The sequence below is a fragment of the Mauremys reevesii genome, linkage group 12, assembly GCF_016161935.1.
Source record: "Mauremys reevesii isolate NIE-2019 linkage group 12, ASM1616193v1, whole genome shotgun sequence".
NCBI classification, from domain to species: domain Eukaryota; kingdom Metazoa; phylum Chordata; order Testudines; family Geoemydidae; genus Mauremys; species Mauremys reevesii.
The window spans coordinates 35,750,530-35,773,986 of record NC_052634.1 but is presented as its reverse complement, the minus strand read 5'-3'; the positions used below and the strand labels follow the sequence as shown (position 1 = coordinate 35,773,986).

General features: G+C 50.2%; 4 non-coding genes across 4 annotated transcripts; 2 read left to right on the top strand and 2 right to left on the bottom strand.

The window, feature by feature from the left end:
- Positions 1-9,826: 9,826 nt before the first annotated feature.
- On the bottom strand, positions 9,827-9,898 carry TRNAC-GCA. The gene has a single exon. It is a non-coding gene; the product is annotated as a tRNA-Cys (tRNA).
- Positions 9,899-15,509: 5,611 nt separating this feature from the next.
- TRNAR-CCU lies at positions 15,510-15,582 on the bottom strand. The gene has a single exon. It is a non-coding gene; the product is annotated as a tRNA-Arg (tRNA).
- A 1,143-nt stretch (positions 15,583-16,725) lies between these two features.
- TRNAF-GAA lies at positions 16,726-16,798 on the top strand. The gene has a single exon. It is a non-coding gene; the product is annotated as a tRNA-Phe (tRNA).
- Positions 16,799-18,188: 1,390 nt separating this feature from the next.
- On the top strand, positions 18,189-18,260 carry TRNAQ-UUG. The gene has a single exon. It is a non-coding gene; the product is annotated as a tRNA-Gln (tRNA).
- Positions 18,261-23,457: the final 5,197 nt, after the last annotated feature.

The window sequence follows — 23,457 nt, the reverse complement described above, 5'->3', positions numbered from 1 at the left end:
AAAAAGGACGGAGACCCTATTCGTTGGCGCTTTGTACAGGATCTACGGGTTATTAATCAGTATGTGGTCCCTCTTCATGCAGTAGTTCCTGATCCAGCTACTATCATCAGCCAAATCCCCTGGGATGCTGAATGGTTCACTGTTATTGACTTAAAATCAGCCTTTTTCAGCATTCCTGTACACCCAGACTCTCAATATCTCTTTGGTTTCACCTGGGAGGGACAAAGTTATGTCTGGCAACGACTTCCTCAAGGCTACAGAGACAGCCCCACGATTTTCAGCCAATGCCTCCGCCACGACTTGGAAGGCTTCACCAGTCCGCAGGGATCCACGTTAGTCCTATCGTAGATGACATCCTACTAGGTAACATGAAGAAGCCGCCCTCTGCATCGATGGTAAGGCACTTTTATTATACCTACACACCAGAGGCCACAAGGTAGACCCTAACAAGATTCAGTGGGTCTCACAGAAGGTCCGATATCTGGGCTTCCTGTTAACCCCAGAGGGGAGACAAATGGACCCAGTCCGCATAAAGACTATCCAAAACTGCCCTCTGCCAAACACCAAGAAACAACTTCGAGGTTTCTTAGGATTAATTGGCTTCTGTCGACCTTGGTTGCCGTCCTGCGGGGAGTTGAGCAAACCGCTCCACCGACTGACTGCTAACCTTGCTCCTGACCCTTTGCAGTGGTCCCCAGACACAATCCAAGCCTTTCAGTTAAGCAGCAGCTAAAGGCCGAACTCTTAGAAGACACTAACCTAATTTTTAAAAGGTGTGGGCCCCTTAATCCAGCTACCTTGCTTCCTGACCTGCCAGTCCTCCAGGATCAGCACGACTGTGTGGAAGTAGTTCATAGCATCTTACAGATAAGGAACAACCTGTTTGACGTGCCACTGGACAACCCTGATTGCATCCTCTTCTCGGACGGAAGCTCCTTCTATGTTGATGGCAAGCATTTCACCGGTTATGCAGTCACCTCTGAATGGGACATTCAAGAGGCCGCCTCACTGCCAGGCAACTGGGGAGCCCAAGCCGCCGAACTCTACGCCCTGGCCCGAGCTTGCCAGTTGGCCGCTGGTAAGACCGTTACCATTTTTACTGATAGCAAGTATGCTTTTACCCCGTACCAGTACCCACTGCTGAACTACAGTCGTGGGAGAGCCTCGGAGCCACTCTGGTCAAAGGGACCTGGCTTATGCCGGATGGCCGAGCCTGCCTCCCTCGCTCCACATACCCCGTGGCAGTTCGCTGGCACCATGATAAGGGGGGTCACTACGGCACGCACGCCCTTGTGGACACCATCGCTCGCTTTTGGTATGCTCCAGGCATTCAACCCTACTGCCTGTCAATAGTGAAAGCATGCAGCACATGTCAGCGAAATGGACCTGCTCCGCCTCTTAACAAAATTAAGGGTGGAAGACCTCCGCCTGGTGCCCCATTTCAACATCTTCAAATTGACTTTGCAGATATGCCAAAGGCTTTTGGGAAAAAGCACCTCCTTGTTTTGGTTTGCCCTCTGACTTCATGGGTCGAAGCTTTTCCTACTGCTAATTGTACTGCTGCCACAGTGGCGAAGATCCTCCTTAGAGACATTGTACCCCGTTTTGGCATCCCTCTCATACTTGATTCAGATCGCGGACCCCACTTTACTGGTAATGTCCTTGGCTGTTTAGAACAAGGACTGGGCATTTCACACTCCTTTCATACACCCTACCACCCCCAGTCTAGCGGGAAAGTTGAGCGTATGAATAGGGAGCTTAAGCTTACATTGGCTAAATACTGTCAGGAAACAGGGTAAAAGTGGCCTCAGGGACTTCCCTTGGTCCTGTTTCACCTTCGTACTCGCCCAACCCGTGTATTGGGATTATCCCCCTTTGAACTGCTCTATGGACACCCCCCTTTCAAAGGCGGGGCGCTACCACGTGCTGATGTTTCACTATTGGGAGGGGATCATATGACCGCGTGCCAGTTTCTCTCCCTACAGGCTCGCCTCCGTACCCTTTGGAAAGCCTCACAGTTTTCCCAGACCGTGCCGCTGGAAGAACAGATCCACCCGTTCCAACCAGGGGACTTCGTCTGGGCCAAAAAGTTCGTTCGTGGCGACGCCCTCCAGCCGAAGTTTACTGGACCCCACCAGGTTCTTTTAACAACCCAGACTGCAGTGTTCCTGGAAGGATGCAAATCCTGGATCCACCACTCCCACGTCAAGCCAGCCGTAGTGGACCACAGTGACGGACCAGCAGCTCTTGCCACCACTGAGGACACTGCCTCTGACCAGTGGACCAGCTTACCTCTTTCAGACATCAGACTTAAATTGACTCGGAAAAAATGAGAGGACCTTTTATTCTGACAACTGTATGTTTTTTATTATGCCTTTTTAGTTTATTTTCTGCTTATGAAGATAATGCTTTTATTAGATATTCCCACGAGGTTAAAACTCGTATTTTAGGAAATAGAAGTAATTGCTGGGTATGTACTCAATTTCCAGTAAATGCAGAACAGGGACTCCCCTTCACACCCATTCCCCTGACCACTGCTAATATGACTTGGATGCCACCGGCTAGAATAAAAGATCCAGTCCAACACAATCTTACATGGGACAAAACAGGAGTGCCAATTAACAGATATCTCAGGGTAACAAATCAGACAGGATCACTGTGTTTTGTTAAAGAAAAAGGGTCAACTTTTGTGGGAACCAGTAAATGCAACATCTAAGGGAAATGGCTAAGAACTACTCCTCTGGCCAGCCACCTTATGATTGGTGGGGAGCCTTATGGAATTGGTTGCCTGGATTTGGGTGGGTTAAAAACCTCTTGGTGGGTATTGTTGGGGCCATAGTAATCCTTATAATACTGTGTTGCTGTATTCAGTGTGTTCCCTCCCTCATAAACTCATGTGGGTCAGTTTATTCTTTTTCTACTTCAGCCAAAGGCCTTACTCTCTTCGAGTTGGCCCAGGCTGAAATTGCCAAGCGGCCCTTGGCTCCTTAAAATGGGGTGTAGCTGTTGGTAAATAGTTATCCCAATAGCTACAAATGGAGGAATGTTGAGTCTGAAACTCTTTATGAACTGAAACTTAACTCAGACTACATGTCTCTGACTGAAACTTTTAATCAAAGGTTTTGACCTGCGAACTGCTCATGACCCTTCCCCTCCCAATAAGTAGCCATCTCCCGTTTTTGTCTTCTCCAATTTGCATTTTAACCTGTTTTATCCTGTAGAATCTTGATTGATTATGCATGACCATTATGATCTGTTAATCACTTTGTTTACTTCTGTGTATAAACATTGATGCTCACCCCTAATAAACTTGCCACACTTACTCCAAAGCTTGGCTCTTAAGCTAAGGATGGTGTGAGCCCGTTGATCAACGAATTGTTGTCTGGTCTCTGACAGATCTCTGAGCCTTATACCAACTCCGCACAAACTCGGGTGCTGGAGAGGTGAGTAGGACTTGCTTTTTACCTAACACCAGCACAATGAGCTGAATAGAGAATTGTGATTTTCAGGACTTTGAAGGACAAACCCTGCTTCATCGAGGTCCTTTGCCATTCCCAGACCACAGGTGGTTTTAAAAATGGGGTTTGATTAAACTTCTTAAATGTGGTAAACACCACAGCTTGCGCACCCACCGATATAGCTTCTCCCACTGACATAGCTGCCATCTCTTGGGAAGTGGATTAACTGCACCCACAGAAAACTCTCTCCCATCAACATAGAGCAGTGGTTCTCAAGCTGTGTGTCAGGACCCCAAAGTGAGATGTGACCCTGTTTTAATGGGGTCGCCAGGGCTGGCATTAGACTTGTTGGTGCCTGAGGCTGAAGCCAAAAGTCTGAGCCCCACCACCCAGGGCTGAATCCCTCAAGCTCTGGTTTTGCCCTCCCATAACTGGGGCAGAGCTCAGGCTTTGTCTCCCCTGCCTCTGCCCAGTGTGGAGGGGCCTGGTCCCTCTTTCCAGGGCCATGTAGTAAGGTTTTTTTTTGGCAGAAGGAGGTTGCAGTGAAAGGAAGTTTGAGAAACCCTGGCACAGAGCCTCTGAATATGTCTAGACTTGGCTCCCTGTGGCAGATCAGACACTGAAAGTGCAGCCATGGAGACACCACACACCAGCCTGGCCTAGCAGGCAAGAATCAAACCTCCACAGAAAGATGCCTGTTGCTTTCTAACCCATCTCCCTAAGCCCTCAGCCACCACCACTTAACAAAGGGGCTTTCCTACACTATGGTTCTGGTCTCACTGAAGAGTCATTTCCAATTGTTTCCTCAGACCAGCATTAGGGAAAATGGTGCCCTGGGCAAAGCTTGTACTTTGGCACTTCCCCATTGCCCCTGGACGATCCCCACTCCCCCTTTACCGCTAGCTCCTGCACTCCCAGCCCTTGCACCTCCTTCACCCCTAACTCCTGCCCCCTCCTGTGCCCCCTTTGCCCTTAACTCCCTGTGCCACCAGCCATTGCCCCTCTCCTGCAGCCCCTTCACTTGGTTCCAGTGCTGGGGGCCCCACACTTGTTCTCCCTTTCCCTGGGCTTTGGCATCACTAGCCCCTGATTAGCGAGTAGGGTTCAGTGGTTCCCAAAATGTGGAGCATGACTCCTAGGGGGACACAGAGGAACATTCATGGGGGCACCTCAGGGCCTGAGCCAGCCCCCACGGAGGGAGCAGCACTGAGCCCCACTCTGCCCCAGCTCTTCCCCAACCCCACCCTCAGCCTGGGCCTCTGGCTCCCAGCTCAGCCTCAACCCCCTTACCCCTGTCCGCACCCCTCTCCCCAGAAAGCAACAGCCCCACTCCCAGCCCCGGTTCTCGACCGCGGCTTCCGAGGGGCCACAGCCATGGCTAAGAGGGCACAGTGTGAAATGTTTGGGGACCACTGGTTTAGGGTGACGTTCTCAATCACTTCTACAAAGTCCAATAAAAGCTATTCCTCACCCACCCACCCATCAGGATGGACTAGGTATGTTCTGCTGCAGGAAGGATAATAACATTTCATTCCATTCAATCCTAAAGTGATTTGTAACCTGCCACCAGCCAAAACTGGCCATTTTGGGAAAGTGGCCCCATCACGCTGCATAGCTAGGCAGAGTAGGTGTGTCTGTGCAAACACGATCTGTTGCTGAAGTCTTTCCCCCAGCTCCTCACTAGATGTGAGGGGGGGAGCTCATTCAGCCCCTGCTTCCGCTTAGTATTTCAAAACTCCTTATTGTCCCTATCTCTGCTGGCCTTAGATTTCTCCACCTGTCCCTTCCTTGACAGTTCAAGTGAGGTGGCCAAGTGGTTAAGGTGGAGGACTGTTAATCTATTGTGCTCTGCATGAATGGGTTCAAATCTCCTCATCAGATGCATTTAGTTTTCACCCCTCCTTTATAGACAACCATCTCCCCCTTTGGTACAATAACAGAGCCAACAGTGTTGCTTCATGCAAACAAAAACCTCAGAAACTCAGGACCCCCTCTTGCTTTAAATAAAATGTCTAAATCCCAGATTTCTTTTAAAGAAATTCTCTAGTCCCGTATTTCTTAGTTTTTATCTCAAAAGGGAACATCCTCATCATCTCCCCCAAACACCCTGGGACCTGCCCAAATTATTAAAATACCCTCAACCCGAGCAAGTGAACCAGAGCTAGTGTCTAGGACAAGCTGTTCTGAAGGAGGCAACTCCAACATTTTCTCTCTGCTTCCCTTGGCAAGTTCTGACTGAGAAAACAAAATTCCCCAAACTGAAAATTTTCTGCTGAAAAAACAATACTAGTCTGTTTGGGGACTTTGGTTTGAAAGTATTATTGTTATTATTCTCTTCTGTTTCTGAGTCAGTTCAGTTCAGTCTTTGTCCTCCAGGTGTGTTTCCAGCTGCTGAGTTGTGGGGGAGAGAGGCCAAGTCATGATGTCTCTTCCCATCTTTCATAGATTCTTCCAACTTGCTAGGAAGCTCCTTTGCTACCATGTGAGTCAAGCAGTGTCCATTGTCGCTGTGCTATCTCGGAGAAGCCTGCATTGTACACGGTTCCTGGGATAGTCCTTGGGAGTGTGGATCCCTTCAATGGGCCAGCAGCGAGTCTGGCTCCTCCCTTGTCACACCTGAAAGGCTGGTGGGGGGCATTTCCCAACCTCATAATGTATCTCAGTAACACACACAGAGCAAAACTTCATAACTTCCCAACCAATGCGAGCACACACAATCCAACACGATATTAATGTTCAACAGATCATGACTTTTGAAATGATACCTCACCAGGCAGACTTTGTACAAACCATGTCATCGTTATATGAGTGGTGAATATGGGGCTTCCAGGTGCTGCTTTGAGCACAGCGTGCCACACCTGGGCTTCCATTGCAATGGAGACGTCCCCTTAGAGTCCATCTCTCCTGGGATAAAGATGGCAGCAGGGCTGGCCTGGGTCATCTGACTTGGGCTCCTGGATGTAAAGCTGAGGGGCTAAAAACTGGTGCAGATATTTGTGTTCACACTGAAGCCTGGGTTCAGAAACCCTCACCCCTCGTGGGGCCTCAGAGGTTGGGCTCAAGCCCATATGTCTGCACTGTAATTTTATAGAGGTTGGGAGGGAGCTTAGCAAGTGGAAATGGTAAAACCACATTGAGGGGACTGGAACACTGACCTATCAGCTCTTAACACCCAAACTTTCAGTAACTCTATTATCAGTGCCTGTGAGTGTAATTTAAACCATAGGTCCACCTAGCTCTGAATCTTCTCTTCTGACAATAGCCAATACCAGGTGCCCCAAAAGCCACTCCTTAAGGCACCCCTAGGAGTTGAACCCAGGATCTCTTGTTTACAAAAAGCAGTATTTTAACCAGCTAAGCCATGATACCTGCTATTACTAAAAGCATTGTCTTTGCCCACACCTGACTCTCTGCCAATCCCCACTGGGCCCTGACAAGTGTTGCTCGTGTTTGGATTCTGTAAAGCAGAGGAGCAGGTGAAGTTTTGCTCCCAAGGTGTGGGTGTGATTCTTTGGACAGGTCTACACTACAAAATTAGGTGGGTGTAATTGCATTACTTAGGCTGACAATGCAGTTCTATCAACCTCATCCTGGTGTAGATAGTGGCTCAGCTGTCAGAACTTTCTGCAGCTATGAAAGGGGAGAGACCCAGCCTCTGTAGCAGGAATGCAGGGCAGGCGAGTTCATTGTGGGATACTGGTGGAGGCCAGTTATGGTGATATAATGACCAGCAGCATTTACACTGACAATTTGTCACTTTAAGTTTGCTGCACAAAGCTCTAGGCCTCTCGTCAAGGTGGTTTTATTTTGTCACCAAAACAGGGCAGTTTTGTCACCAGACGTGGCATTGCAGTGTGTGCACCAGCCACAAGCTGCTGATCGAGGGAGCGTTGTGTGTTTTTCACACAGCTGAGCAATATAATGATGCTGAAATAACTTTGTAGTGCAGATCTGGCCAAAGATTCACAGACACAGCTTGCAAGGAAAACCTCACCTGCTCCTCTGCTTTGCAGAATCCAAACACAAGCAAAGCTTTTCAGGCCCCAGTGGGGATGGCAGGGAGTCAGGTGTGGGCAGACAGTGTGTTATTGCCACAGGCAGGCACCATGGCTTAGCTAGCTAAGAGCTTGTTCTGTAAATAAGAGATCCTGGGTTCAACTCCCAGTGGTACCTTGTTGATGAACTCTTGGGTGTACTTGGTATTGGCTACTCTCAGAGGACCATACACAGAGCTAGATGGGCCTCTGGTCCAGCCCAGTACAGCTGTTTAAATTACAGGCACTGATAACAGAGTTACTGAAAGTTTGAGTGTTAAGAGCTGATAGGTCAGTGGTCCAGTCCCCTCAATGCATTTTTACCATTCCAGGGGAGCAACCACGGCAGTTCTGCGGGGAGCTCTGGCTGCCAGGGGATCCAGCTAGGAGAGGGCGTGCTGGGGGCTCTGGAGGCCAGTCCAGTGGGGCTGTCAGAGGTGGCTTTACCAGTGGGGAGGTGCTAGGTCACATGTTGGTGGGATGGGGAAGCAGGGACTACAGGATGTGAGGCTGGCTAAAATGAAACTGTCCAAAAAAACCTCCACCTTTGCTCCAGCTAAAGGCCCTACTTTGGCCTCTCCCCCTTTCATAAAAATCTCCATATCTACCCCAGCTCTCAGAAACCCCCTTTCTCCCATGGGTATTTTCACAGTTTCTTCCTTTTTTCATGGTCTCGTACAAATATTTTTGCCATGGAAATGATCAAGTACATTTAACATGAGAAAAACAATCAAACGACACATCTGTATCTCCTTCCTCAAGCATGGTGTGTCTCAATTTATCTATAGAAACGTCTAGGCAGGCAGAGTCACTCCTATGCTGTTTAGGGGTAGGATAGCTCAGTGGTTTGTGCATTAACTTACTAAATACAGGGTTGTGAGTTCAATTATTGAGAGGCCCCTTAGGAATCTGGGGCAAAATCACTACTTGGCCCTGCTAGTGAAGGCAGGGGGCTGGACTCAATGGTCCCTTCCAGTTCTAGGGGATAGGGTACCTCCATTATCTTTTTTTTCTTACTTCACATCAGACCCAGGACTTGCACCCAGCAGTTCTTGGGGCCATGGGATAGAACTGAGCTTCACTGGCAGCAGTGAGCAAGGATGGTTGGGACTGAGCTGTCTGGAGAATATTTTAATCCTTATCTAATTTTCAGAGGATTAAATCAATGCAGCTTCCACTTCTCCATCTCTCCCAAGGAAATGATGTTTCTGTGCAAAGTACCCAAACCTTTTAACAATAAGAAGTGAAATGAAATGGCCACATGATGGCAACAGAACCTAAGAAATTTGTTATTCTCTAAGGTGTCACACGTACTCCTGTTCTTTTTGAGGATACAGACTAACACGGCTGCTCCTCTGAAACCAAAGTGATGAGAAGCCATGTTCTTGTTCAATGAGCATTGAAGCTGAAAAGGGAGATGTTTTTTTTGTTTGATTTCTAGGCCCCCACCTCTAATCTACTAGACACCCCTTTCCTTCCACAGCCAGGAATAGAACCCCACAGGCATGACTACTAGCCCCCCAACCCTGCTCCCTAGGAGAACCTCTGAGACCCCTCTGCTGGCCCCTCACCTCCCTGCTTGTACTGCACTTGAAACCCAATGGGGTTTCCTTGGGCAGTTTTGACTCACTCCCAGGAAGGGTGTAATTTTAGGAGCAGGTTCCAAATAGTGCAATTAACCAGCCAGAAGGGGCAGCAGATGTCAGTGTAGGAGCCATTGAAATAACTCTGCACTTACTTAGAGGCAGACATAATGACCTCTACGGTTGGTAAACGTACAGAGACTCTGCTGCTGCTCATGAACTAGCAGCACATGACCTCTAAACAGCTGCCATTTGAATGCGTCTGAAAGTTACAAGGAACAATGATCTGTGTTAAAGGAAGGTTGACATTTATTAGAGCCCCAATTGATGCCATGTGCACAAAGAGAGGTTTGAATGTGTAACAGGGAGTTTGGTAAATCTTGGTTATTTTATTTTTCTAAGAGATTCCTGTCCACCCCCAGGAGAGTTTTCAGTCCCAATGGCAACTTACTTACCAAATGTAATACAGACTAGTCCATTCCTCCCAAGTGGATGTGGTTCTTGTTCTTCTGCACATTGTAGCCCATGGAGGCCAAGGACCTGCAAATGTGTCTTCATGGGCCTTTGTTTCATTGATGAAAACAAATCTAGACACTTAGAGGATTGGAACTGATTTCAGCTGGGGGACATGTTTGCTAGGTTTTTATGCATTTGCACAGGAAAACATTGAGTGTGTCCATTCATTTCAGGGATCCCTATTTAGTGGAGCTCCTGAAAATAGAAATATTTTTACTGAAGGAACAACTTTGTGAGGGGGCACTTGGATTTGAACCAAGGACCACTTGATCTGCAGTCAAACACTCTACCACTGAGCTATACCCCCATGACATTTACACAGCCAAGTCCATAATCTTAAGGATTTTGAAGGATGGGCTCTGCCTCAGAGAGCTCCTTTTCTATTCCCAGACCACAGGGGTTTTAAAAATGGGGTTTGATTAAATTTTATATATACATGTAGACACCACAGCTTGCACACCCACCAACATAGCTTCCCCCAGTGACATAGCTACCACCTCTCGGGGAGATGGGTTAACTGCACGGACGGGACAGCTCTCTCCCCTCCACTTAGAGCAGCTTCATTATTTATGAATAGGTGGGAAATAACCCCCTGAATGGACAGCAACCAATGTATCAGATATTGCTGTGCCTGCATTCAATATGGGTAACTGGTCATATTGGGCTGGATTAGTAGGAGCGTTGCCAGCAGATCGAGGGAAGTGATTATTCCCCTCTATTCAGCACTGGTGAGGCCACATCTGGAGCATTGCGTCCAGTTTTCACGTCCCCCCCCACTACAGAAACAAATTGTAGAGAGTCTAGGGGAGGGCAACAAATCCTGCCAACTACAGAGGAAGTTGTGGTTCTTTAGTTTCAGTGGAGCTGGGTCTTGTCTCACTCTTAAGCTATGTCTACATGAAAGAATAATGTGGCTTTAGTTAAAGTGTTTTAATTGAACAGCTGTTGCATGTCCACCCTATGCCCCTGTGTCACCAGAGCACATCCATGCTAGCATCTCTTGGATTGCCACAGAGAGCAGTGCATTGTGGGTAGCTGGCTGCAGGGTGCTTTGGGAAAGGTTTGCAATGCCTCACGGCTGCATCGCATGATGCAGGTTTCTATCCTATCAGGTTTCTATCAGGTTTCTTTTAGTAGGATGCCCATTGGTCCATGGGCATCCTACTAGATTGCCAGCTGCTTTTCAACTGCAATGTGCGTGGTGGGGAGAGACAGTGTGTGCGATGCGGAAGAGTGAGTGTGTTGGCACACTGTCTCTAAGTTCAGACAGCTGCTGGAAGCAACCAGTCCTGAGGCAGGGGACAGCCCCAACATCACCCCCCTTCTCTCACTGGCTCAGCTCAGCACAGCACTCTCTGACACACACACACACACACACACACACACACACACACACACACACACACACACACACACACACACACACACAGCAGCCTGCTTAGCTCTGTGTCAGGGGGGCTGGAACAGGGGGTTTAGAGGGCCATGCCCCCACCACTCTTTACTGGCTGTTAGGAGAAATGATGGAGGGGGGGAGGGTGCAGTCTTGGGGAAGAGGTGTCTGTGGGTGTGGCCTCAGGGGGAGAGGTGGTGTGAGTGGGGGTCCTTGGGGAAAGGTCCTCACGTGGATCAATAACTGGTTAAAAGATAGGAAACAAAGGGTAGGAATAAATGGTCAGTTTTCAGGATGGAAACAGGTAACTAGTGGTGTCTGTACTGGGACCAGGACTAGTCAACATATTCATAAATGATCTAATAAACAATGAGCTGACAAAATTTGCAGATGATCCAAAACTACCGGCTTGCTTCCTAGAACGAACGCTCCTTGAGTGGGGTGATCCACAGGGAGTAGCTCAAACCTCCAAAGTGCCTGGCCAGGGGCAGGACATTAGCCCAGCAAGGGAGGGGTGTGGCAGTGACATCACAAAGGCCTTTTGCAGGACCTCAGACTATTGGTCAAAGGTGGTGGGGAGGTGGTGACCTCACAGAGAGATGCTGACATCAGCCAGGCAGGACAGGGGCGAGGGGCCAGGGAAACCTCAGAGACCCCTGTGGCTTTGCTTCAGCAAGTCTCCTTCTCCAGGTCTCTCTTTGAGGACAGAGAGAGTATTTGGGTTCACGGACGTGAGCGCCAGGGTGAACCTCTTTTGAGTTTTCTCCTTCCCTTTTCCTGATTTTACTAGAAAACAGCCGTCCCTGTTTAGAAGGTAAGAGCCTCCTCGAGATTTGAAACCTGTTCAGTCTGATCCATCTGGTCACAGTTGAATTCTAGGCATGGAAAACACAAGCTTAAGGAGGCAGAATTTTATTTCGCACCTGGGATTTTGTCCCTTAGAATCACTGTGGTCATTAGGGTTTGTCCTTTTTGTTTCACCTTTTCCTCCATCCATCCCTCCCTCCTTTCTCTTGGTCTCTTGCTCCTTTCACCTGTTCCCCTCCCAACACCAGGAACGATGTGTGTGTGTGTGTGTGTGTGTTGCGGGGGGAGTGCTTGGCAGCTCCAACTCTGGGAGGTCCACCCAAATATGTGGGGCTGAAATAGTGCTCGGGCAGTGATCCCCACCGGTGACCTGGGCCATCCTTTGGGCTCCCTGGTGAGAACCCTCAGCCTCCTGTCCTCAGTCTCTACCCTGATTGGCTGAGCAGGGGGTTACTGACAGGGAGGAGACTCAGGTCCTTGTTGTTCTCTTTGAAGACCAAGGAAATAAGTCAGAACCAGTTCTATGTTTGATGAATTTTCCTGCTTCTCTGCATTAATTGTCTCTGAGCAGTTCATGATTCTCTCTAACATTGCAGTTCTCCTCAAATACTTGCTGAATAATTACTGTCACTGTTGTTGGTGTGGAGCTCATCTGAGAGCACTTTATTCAGGTCATTCAATGTCTGAAATTCAAGATCTGATGGTTAGTTTGAAAATCAGGGCTCTTGGGTCCTATTCCCAACTCTGCCACTGACTGGCTGTGTGACCTAAGACAAGTCTATTCTCCTTTCTCAGCCTTATTTTTCTCCCTCTTTCAAGTAGGGATAATAATGATCCTCTCCTACCTATCTCAACACACTCACTCTTCCCCAACACACTCACTGTCTCTCCCCACACACAGTCTCCACACTGCAGTTGAAAAGCAGCTGGCAATCTAGTAGGATGCCCATGGAACATTACACAATCGGACCAGCTCATGCTGCTGTCTCTGTGCATCAGTGACCCTCACGGGGCCGGCTTGAGTAAGGGACTGTTGGCCCCTTACTAAAACTTAGTGGGGGTTTTGGTTGGCTAGTTCCCAGCACCAATAGAAGGGGGAAGGGCCAATGGGAAATCAGGCCCCTGAGACTGACAGTCCCCAGGGGCAATGGGGAGAGGCCAAAGCTCCAAGTTAGCCGCACTGACAGGCCAGGCAGTGTAATGAGGGAGTCACCAGGCCAGGGGGTCCCATCCTCCGTGGGAGCTGGAACTGCCTGGGCCAGAGTGGGGCAGAGCTAAGGAGAGAGCAGGAGCCTGAGAAGAGCCGGGGAGCAGAGCTGGGCAGGTGTAGTGCCAGAAACTGCTCCCTGTAGGACTTTGCTACCTGCAGCAGTTACTGAGCCCTGAGGTTGTTCTTATTTGCTGCTTGTCCTAATTGGCTAAAACTTGACAGTGGTGGGGGATGGAAGCATAAAGGCTTCGTCCTCCAAGCAACCCTGCCTGGTGTCCATCTGTATCTATTACCTCTTAATACCGGATTGTAAAAAATAGAGTGAGGTCATTTAAACATCATTTATTTTGCAGCTTCATTTACTGTGCTAACAATGTAGCATCCTGACACTGATACTTCTGCCCATGTGACCTGTGGGTTGGATTCATTTTAGTGGGATGCAGGACATGTGGAGGATAATTTAAACTCTTAATTTCCTTACGGTTTCCCTGCAATATACTTCTCTGCTGGTGCGATTTCTGACCATTGCACGTCTATTATATTTATTACAATAGCACAAGTAAGTCACACAAGTGACATAGTCTAGGGGCTTGGCTACACTTGCAAGTTAGAGCACATTAAAGCAGCCCCGGGCGCCCTAACTCCTGAGGTGTCCACATTGGCAAGGCACATGGAGCACCTGGGCTCTGCAGCTGGAGCGCTCCCGGTAATCCACCTCCATGAGAAGTATAAAGCTTGCTGAGCCCTGCTGAAACGCCCTGGCATCAGTGTGGACGACGTGTTGCATCACTGCACTATGTTTGGCATCAGGAAATGTCCCATAATCCCCTGAAGTCAAGTGCCCACTCTGGTCATTGTTTTGAAATCGGCTGCAGGCACGCGGATATCCCCTTTCAAAGCTCCGTTTCTGACAGCCGGCTGCTTATCTGCTCCAGGACAAAGCAACCATTAGTGTGGAATGCTGCTGCTGTTGTGAGTGTGTGTGAGAGAGGGGGGTCTGCTGCTGTCCGAACACACAAGACAGCATGCTGACACACTCTCAGCCCCCCAAACACACTGTCGCTCCCCCCACGTACACACAACACACTCCCCGTCACACTCCACCCCCGTCCCCCATTTGAAAAGCACGTTGCAGCCACTTGCACACTAGGATAGCTACCACAGTGCACTGCTCTCTGTGGCATTGCCAGAGCTGCTAATGTGGCCACTCCAGTGCGCTTGCAGCTGTCAGTGTGAACACACGGCAGCGGTTTCCCTGCTGTGGTTTAACTCCCAGTGCTCTACCTCTGCAAGTGTAGCCAAGCCCTTAATTTGTCAGACCACCCGAACTCAGTAACTGCCCTCCACCAACACGTGCAGTGAGTAGGGGCATGGTGAAGCACACACCACACTTACTGGCTCAGCCTTGTGCATGCTGGGGTGGCCACCTCCCTGTTGATGAGACCTGGTCCCACCATATCCATGGAGCTCCAGTCTGCCCTGCTGCCATCCCTGTCTGTGTTGTCTTCTCTAGCAGTTGACTGGAAGGTGAGCACTGGCCGCATGCCATGTAGCCGTGTTGTCTCAAAGGGCAAAAGCAGGAGGAATGGTGCCTTCATAGCCCACCCAATATTCCATAACATAGTTAGGAATGGCAATATACAAAAACCTGTAGGAGAACACTTCAACCTCCCTGGCCACACAATAGCAGATCTTAAGGTGGCCATCCTGCAGCAAAAAAACTTCAGGACCAGACTTCAAAGAGAAACTGCTGAGCTCCAGTTCATCTGCAAATTTGACACCATCAGCTCAGGATTAAACAAAGACTGTGAATGGCTTGCCAATTACAGAACCAGTTTCTCCTCCCTTGGTTTTCACACCCCAACTGCTAGAACAGGGCCTCATCCTCCCTGATTGAACTAACCTCGTTATCTCTAGCTTGCTTCTTGCTTGCATATATAAACCTGCCCCTGGAAATTTCCACCACTTGCATCTGAAGAAGTGGGTATTCACCCACGAAAGCTCATGCTGCAAAACGTCTGTTAGTCTATAAGGTGCCACAGGATTCTTTGTTGCTTTTATAGTTAAGGAAAATATTTCTCAATGAACTCTCAGTAAAACATCAGAAGCAGCCAGTGTCCGCATCAGTCTACAAGCATTGGTATTTTCTTGAAATTTGTCAGACCAACCTCTAACACACATTTGAAGTTCTTCTTTTCACACTGTTGCTCATTCTCAGGGTCTGCTTTGTCTCCAGACAGATCCATTCTCTTTCAGGACGGCCTTGCTCTTTCTGTCTGTTTCACTCGCTGAGGTGTTGGAGTAAACACTCCCCTTCCTTCTATTCTCAGACAAACACTAGTATTAAGTGTTTGCTACTGATGGGTCTAGAAAGCATTTGTGAAGTGGAAGATGCTGTTTCTGGGGGATTGCTCCCAAGATCCAGTACTTTGGGTTCAAACGTCTCCCAGCTTCCTTGGGGAAAATAACACCAAGGCTTTGTTGCAATATACAAGAAGGAAGGAATTTTTCTACCCCAGATGGGACTTGAACCCACAATCTCTGGCTTAGGAAGCCAATGCCTTATCCATTAGGCCACTGGGGCCCTGAAGAGAAGGGTGGAAATTCTCTCTCAGGATTGCACATTCCTCACATTCACTCAGGAGCCAAATACCCCATTTAATGGCCTTACAGAAACGTCTGCATCCCCTGGCAGCGAGGCACCTGGGCAGGTGGCTGACAGAGCTGAGCACCACCTTTCTGCCAGCCATCGTTAGAGAAGAACCCCACCCTAGAGTCACCCCTCCCTCCTTCAGCACCTCCACGGCTGTGGCTCTGAGTGGCAGTAGGATGATTAGGGGGCGAATCCGGGGCTGGAAGGGGGGTACGGTCGGCCTGTAAGGAGTAACCAGGTGGGCCAGACCCAGGGGGAGGCTGTGGGCTGCTGGTTGGTTGTTGGGATCCGAGCTCTAGTTCAAAGTTGCACAGTGACCTGACACCCAGGGTTATAGGGCCGACATAGTGACCCCCTTACTGGCCTCGGTGACCCCAAACCCTTGTTACTAAGGGCATTGAGGAGTCTCTGTCCCTTAATAACTTCTGGGAGCTCCCCAGCAGGCTGCGGACGTCAGCCGCCTCCTGCCTCACAGGTTAGACTCTTGGTGCTGTGCCAGTCGCCCCCTCGCTTGCAGGCCCAGTGTAAGAAGAAGGAGGCCTGGTGCTGGCAGAAGAGGGTTTTGATTAATCGACCTCTGTGTGATGGGCACAGGACACTTCCACTCAGTAGCACAGCTGGGGGGGAGCCAGGGGAGCAGCTAAGGGCGTTGGGTTCCTCCGGTGGGGGTGTGGAGCAGCCGTTCATTTTCCTGTTCGCACTCCTCTGCGGTGTGAAAATCGGGGAGGGGAGGCAGAAGCCCCACTTCCCTCCCGAAATGACACCCAGTGGGGGAAGCCAGGACAACAGGGTGGGGCGGCAAGTGGTGGCCAGACTCTCACTGCCAGGGTCTAGTCTAGCTCAGGGTCCAGCTTAACTTCCTCCCCGCGCCACTGGCCCCCCGTCCCCTTCCACCACCAGGTCAACCCGGGCACTAGGGCAGGAACAGGGTGAGGCAGCAAGTCAAGCTGAGCAAGGCAGGCAAAAGCGAGTCTTGTCTTCATGGGCCTCTCACAATGACGTCCTTTTTGTGTGCAACTGCTGCAAAAATATCCCGGCCAGAGAAGCAACAGGCCAAAATACTGCCAAACAGCTGCCAAAGTAGCTCAGTTGGGAGAGCGTTAGACTGAAGATCTAAAGGTCCCTGCTTCAATCCCAGGCTTTGGCAGGCCCTTTAATCCCTCTTTGTGCAGGGGGGGGGGGGCTTGTTTTCTGGGAGGGCAGCAGCACCTTTATCTGAGGCAAGTACCTGAGTTTGAGCTCCCCAGCAGGACAACAGAGAGCAGGGGCTTCTCCCCCTACTTGGCCCACCTGACCTATAAGGATGAGAGATGGGAGCTGACTTTCCCACATGACTTATCGGTTGACCCAAAATGGCAGGAACAGAGTGAGGCAGGACGGCCCTCGGAGATGGTGCCAGAGGGGGCAGGGACTTGGGAGGAAAGCTCCTCTGCAAAGCTGAGTGATGACAGTACTGGGGAAGGGGCATCTGGCATGTGGAATGTGGCAGGGATTCAGAGGCCCAAGAGGAGGCACTTGATGTTAAGGTGTGAAAGGAAAGATCTGTGGTAGGAACTGGCTCCCTTCCTCTGGACCACACGGTGTTTGGTGTTGGGGCTGAGTTTAATTGTGTCAGCCGGCCTGAGAACCGCTGGTCCCATTTTCTCGACCGTCAGAGGAAACGTTTTTACAATGAGCACTACCTGGCGCAGGTCTGTAGTGAGGTCGGCTTAGAGAACGTGTTTCTGCACAGTGGAACCAGTGGAGGGTGGGCAGTAACCTCCTATTCCTCTGATCCGAGCTCACACCAGCCGCAGAGGGGATACACCTTTCTGCGGGGACAGGCCAGGAGTCGCATTGACCGGATTTCCGTGAAGGAGAGCACGTCGACAGCCCAGTGCAGGGTGGTGCCAATGGACTGTTCGGATCACGCAGCTCTCACCGTGTGCTCAATGTGGGCAATTCCCTGACCCACGGCAGAGGATATTGAAGCTGAACATCCAGAGCTTGCAAGATAAAGGAGCAGGGGGGCGAGGCCTGGCAGTGTTGGCAGAACGGGAAAGCATCAGAGGGTTCTGTGGCAACCAGGGGGATTGGTGGGAGTCGGTGAGGGAGGAGTTGGCGGCTTTGTTCCGGCGGCTGTGGAAACACCACAACATTAAAGAAACCAACAGTGCAAAGTCCTGCAGTGTCACCTGTGGGATTTCCACAAGAGCATCCAGGCAGGGGAGCCAGTCAGTGTGTGACTGTACGATCGGATCAAGCGACAGCTGCCCGAGTTCCAGGAGATGAGGCTGCAGTTGGCTGATATGAGCGGGAGCACCGAGTGAAGGGAGGAGCAGCCTCCCCTGACATTTTTGCAGCCTGCAGGGAATGGAGACAAAGCAGGGGGATGCAGGGATTCAGGGCAGGACCCACGGATCCGGTAGAGCAGGACCACAGTCACTGGAGGAGGAGAGAGAGTCCTGCGAGAGGAAGCCGCTGGTGGGAAGCAATAAGTGCAGAGTGCAAACCAGCCAGCTGAGAGTCACAGGGCTCTAGAAAATGAAATAGCAGCAGGTCCCATGGTGTAATGGGCAGCACTCAGGACTTTGAATCCTGGAATCTGAGTTCAAATCTCAGTGGGACCTTGTGGCGATACGTTGCTTTGCTGCAAAGCCCTGGAGCTCAATGTGTTTGGCTACCTTCTCTCAGGGTCAACTAGAGTGAGGTTTTTTTCCCTCCTGCTGGGTGACTGATGGCCACTGGAGATAGGTCTCTGGTCTGGCTGGTTCAATGGGCTGGCGGCTATAGGGTGGGGTCCTAGAACTTAACAGTCTGGCTAGAGATTCCTGTGGATTGATCATATGGTTGTTTCTCGCTGCTTCACCTGATGTCCAGAACTTTGGTCCCTGCAGCTGCCACACTCTTCCTCTTGCCCACATGGCATTTAAAGGAAGGAGGGCCAGGGCCAGGCTTCATAGTCAGGGCTAGGCAGGAAGGAGGCAGAGTCCCAGGCTGGAGCCCAGCAACTCTCCTCCTCTGGGCACCTAGAGCAGAGGCGGCTGGTGCTGACAGCTCCAAGGGAAGGCTTAAAAGCCACAGAGCAACCAAGGGCAGGGCCAGAGGAGGGGAGGACCATGCCTATGAGTGACCAGCAGACAGCCACAAAGAGTCTCGGCCAGCCTGCTCCCTGCTATGCCGAACCCCCACTGAAGGCCACCCACAGACCAGCATTCGTTCTGCGGCCGGCATCACAAGGTGGTTGGAAAGCAGGTGGGGCCTTTGTCTGTTCCCACTCAATGGGCTCCTTTTGGCGGTGGGGCAGGAGATATTTCCCCCAAGAGGCTTTTTCCCAGCTGCTGAGAAGCACAGAAGTACCCGGTGTTTGCTCTTGCGGTGAAAGGGGTTAATACATTTAGGCGGCCTGGCTAGCTCAGCTGGCAGCACCTCTGGCTCTTACTCTGAAGGTTGAAGTTACAATTCCCTGTTTGGGTGCTTGGGGCTCCTCTTCAACAATACAACACACAATCTGCCTAAGCCCCCACCCAGTAACCTGGGGAAACTAATCCTGGCCACTGGGTGCCTCTAAGAGGCGATACTTTCCCCACTCACAACCACTGAGTGTAGAAAAGAAACTTTAAGAAAAAGGAGGAAAATCACCTTGTATTAACTTGGGAAAACACCACAATCAGGATTCATAACACAACACTATGAGCAAAACACCCACCCACAGTGCGCTGGGCAGTGGCCTTTTGCCTCGGGCTCTTAAATCCAGACCCCAGAAGCTCTGTGGATGTGCCCCTCCCTTCACTGCACCTCACCCACAGCTGCTGTCCTGGGTCAATGAAACCCAGAGTTCACCTCTCACCTCCTGGGGGGAAAGCCCCTTTCTCCCTCCGCTGTCTGGCCACATTGCCGGCCACTTGCCGTTCCACCCTGTCACCGCTCTGCTGGCCACCCTCTCTGCTCTGGGACGTCTTGTGGTCCCACCAGGAGCGGAACAGGCTCCCTAAAAGTAGCGGCTACCAGAGCCTGAACAGTAGCCCCACCCCTTCCACTCAACCCCACAGCCCTGCCCCACCCCTTCTCCCCAAGGCCCCGCTCCTACGCTGCCTCTTCCCCCCACACCCCTCCTCCCGCTCACTGCTCTCCGTCCCCTCCCCACCCTCACTCGCCATTACGGTCATCACAAAGTGGCAAGGCAGAGCCCTCCCATGTTTAAAAGCCCTGGGGTGTTGTTCCCCCCTGTTCAGGCCCCCCTGGGGCCCTGCACTTCACACAGCTCTCCCTGATTTCAGCTGTTAGTGAGGGAGCCTCACTGCTAGCGCAGACTGGGCAGTTTCTTGCATGAGAGACACTGTCCCAAAGCAGGACTAATGCTTAGAGCTGGTTATCAGTGATTTCAGCTCTGTTGGTCTGCAGCAAGACTCTCCATTGAGTCTTAACCAGCTCTGTTATTACACAGGGAAGAACAAAAGGGTCAAATGGGGCCCGGAAGCCTTAAGAAGAATCCACCCCACCGAGTACAACACTTGTCGCTATCCGCTCTCAGCCCCACTGAGAATGTTTTGGGGTCACCCATCGCCTGTATCAACCTTGGGGTCTCAGAGAATCCTAGTTGATAGGTGCTCCAGTGGTGCAATTGGTTAGTGCACAATACTTATAGGGCAGTGCTGAGAGGAGCTATGCTGAGGTTGTGAGTTCAAGCTTCACCTGGAGCACTGGTTTTCATTAGCCAAGTGGTGTCACCCCCTCAGCCTGCAGAATGTAGAATTCCAGCCCTGGGGACCCTCAGGAGGGGGCTAATAAATAAATGCCCCCTTCACTTATTACCTCCTCTCCAGAGCACAGGTCAGAATCTACCATCCTTTCTCCCCCACCAACCCCTGTGCCAGGATCCCTCAAGCAGAACCTGCAGTCCTGCCCCTGGCATCTGCACTATTGACAAAGACTAAGTGACAGGGACAAAACACTCAAATCCGGCCTGGTGCGGGGAGCCAGGTTTGCTCTTCAAATTCTGTCGTTGGTACATTTCCAGGCCTGGGAATGTCCCACAACAGCATTTAATGGGAAGCTGCCTGCAGAACAGTTACACTGCACAGAGCTCCTGTGGAGGAGGGGTGGGAATTGGTAACATTTTGAGGATCGTTTGGGAAATGAGCCTTTGCTGACAAGGTTTGTCTCTGTTCATATTTCACCTTCAGGTGTTATGTTGAGGGATCTTTTGTGAGGTTAATAACTATCTCCTCAACTTTATTTACTCAACTTAAAAATTGGTCACTTGATTTTTGCATCTCCCTGTGAAAATACAACTGACGTGTGGCTTTCTACAGGGGGCCATGATGTTAAAGTTGGGGAATTCAGTCTCTGTACTTCTGGGGGGGGTGGGTTGCTTTTTTACAGCTGCCTCAGGGCCAGGCACACCGGGCTATTAGCTGCACCCACTGTCCTTGCCAGGGGCCCCTGCTGAACCCTGGGCGGCTGCACTGCAGTGCTGGGGTGACTGCAGGGGGAGAAGCTGCTGTGGAGCAATGTAGAGCAGGTGCAGGAAGGAGATGAGGTCACTATTCTCATTCTGAACTGCACAGTTTTCCAAATTTGGGAATAGATTCATAGATTCATAGACTTAAGGTCAGAAGGGACCATTATGATCATCTAGTCTGACCTCCTGCACAATGCAGGCCACAGAATCTCACCCACCCACTCCTGTAACAAACCCCTAATCTATGTCTGAGTTATTGAAGTCCTCAAACCATGGCTTAAAGACCTCAAGGTGCAGGGAATCCTCCAGCAAGTGACCCGAGCCCCATGCTGCAGAGGAAGGTGAATGTCCAAGAACAATTCTAAGGGAATGCTGACTGCAGAGCAATGACACTGGCGATGCTCAGACCTCCAGTGGGGGCATCGTGGAAATTAATAATGGGAAGATCATTTGCAAAATTGGTTGTCACTGACAAGCATTGTCTCTGTTCCTATTTCACGCTATGGTGTTAGTTAGAGGAATCAGGACAGATTTTTACTATATTGATTAAACACTTAATTTTATTTACCCAAGCCAAAAACTTAGTGTCACTTATTTTTTCTCTGTCCTAGCAAGAATGAATGGAATTTTGTGACTTTCTAGAAAGTGCAGCGAGATTAAATGTGGGAAATTCAGTCTCTGTGTTTGTGAGCTGATGTTTTCCTCTCACAGGTCAGTGCCTGCATTGAAATACCCAGAGGGATCTAAGGGCTGGTGTACGCTGGGCACTGAACTGGCAAAGCGATGTCTCCCAGGGTGTGACCCCCTGCACAAACCCATATAGTTAAGATGACCTAAGCCCGGGTTAGATAGTGCTAAAGAAAAGGAAGAATTGTTCTATCCATGCAGCTATTACAGGGATGGGAAAATCCCTCCAGTCACTGTCTACTCCAAAGTGCTATAGCAGTGCCACAACAGTGTTTTAAGTGTAGACAGAGTAAAACTAGATTTATCTCCAGTTCGCACTGTGGATGCTCAGGCACTAATGGCTTGGCTACACTTACAAATTTGCAGCGCTGCAGCAGGGTGTGAAAACACACCCTCTCCAGCGCTCCAAATTGCGGCGCTGCAAAGTGCCAGTGTGGTCAAAGCCCCAGCGCTGGGAGCGCGGCTCCCAGCGCTGTACGTTATTCTCCACAAGGAGGTGGAGTACGGACAGCGCTGGGAGAGCTCTCTCCCAGTGCTAGCGCTTTGACTACACTACTGACGCGGCAGCGCTTTGAAGTATAAGTGTAGCCAAAGCCTAAGACTACAATAATAACAACAGCAGTGAAGTGCTTGCATAGTTGACAGGATTCAAACCTGCACAGGGAGACCCCCCAATAGATGTCTAGTCCATCACCTTAACCACTCGGCCACAACTACTTGACATGTGTCCATTTTGCTGCATGATGATTTTGTTCTCACTGAATTGCCACTTCAAATTGTTTGCCCAGACCAGCTTCCCCAGCACACTCATGGCTGCGCATCAGTGTAAGTGTGTCCTGGGCTGAACAGCGAGAATTCCTGCCCATTTCCCTTCCGACTGGAGCATGATCAGTGTGTTTGTGTGAATGACATTGCTGTAGATTGTTGTTCATTCCCCACTCTGACAATTCAGACAGTCCCTTTCCTAATCAAATCTCCAGCACATCGTTCCAATAGCAGGGGGCAGGATTTCTCTGGGGCACTGAAATTTTTCAGAGGGCTGGCGCGTGAACTCAGCCTTGCATTCCACCCTTGATGTTTCATGGACTAACAACAGCAGCAGAAAGAAAGAGCGGAGCCAATATCTCCCTGGCAGGGATGCAGGTGCCATGACCCCTCTGTCTGACCGTCGCCATTGCAGGAGAAAAAGGTTCACTGGCATCGAATGCCCTGGCTCAGACCAGAGACACAGGGAGGTTTTGCTGTTCATGGATCTGTGCAAAGGAAATTTTGTCTCTGTGTGAAACTGAGGTCAGAAATGAAACGTCCAAATGGTGGCCCAATGCTCTAGGGAATGTGGGTGAAGGACTCGGGCTGAGAAATGATTTAACAGGAGTTTGTTTCAATTTATTGCCCTGTTTAAAATCTATGGCTAAAAGGCAGCCACTGTTGTTAGTACTTGTACCTGTGTAGGGGCACCCCAGTGGGTGTCAAGTCCATTGTCTTCACCAGGGGCAGTCGATTATTTTAGCAAAGTACAAATTTCTTGGTCAAGGCCTAGGCTCCAGAGAAAACAATACACTGCTGATAAGAAGAATTACGTCAAAAGATTTTGCAGCCACCATGGGCATAACTATGATGTGTCGTGTTTCACTCTTTATACCTGGCGCCACCTCCTTTCCCTTTAGCCTTGAAGT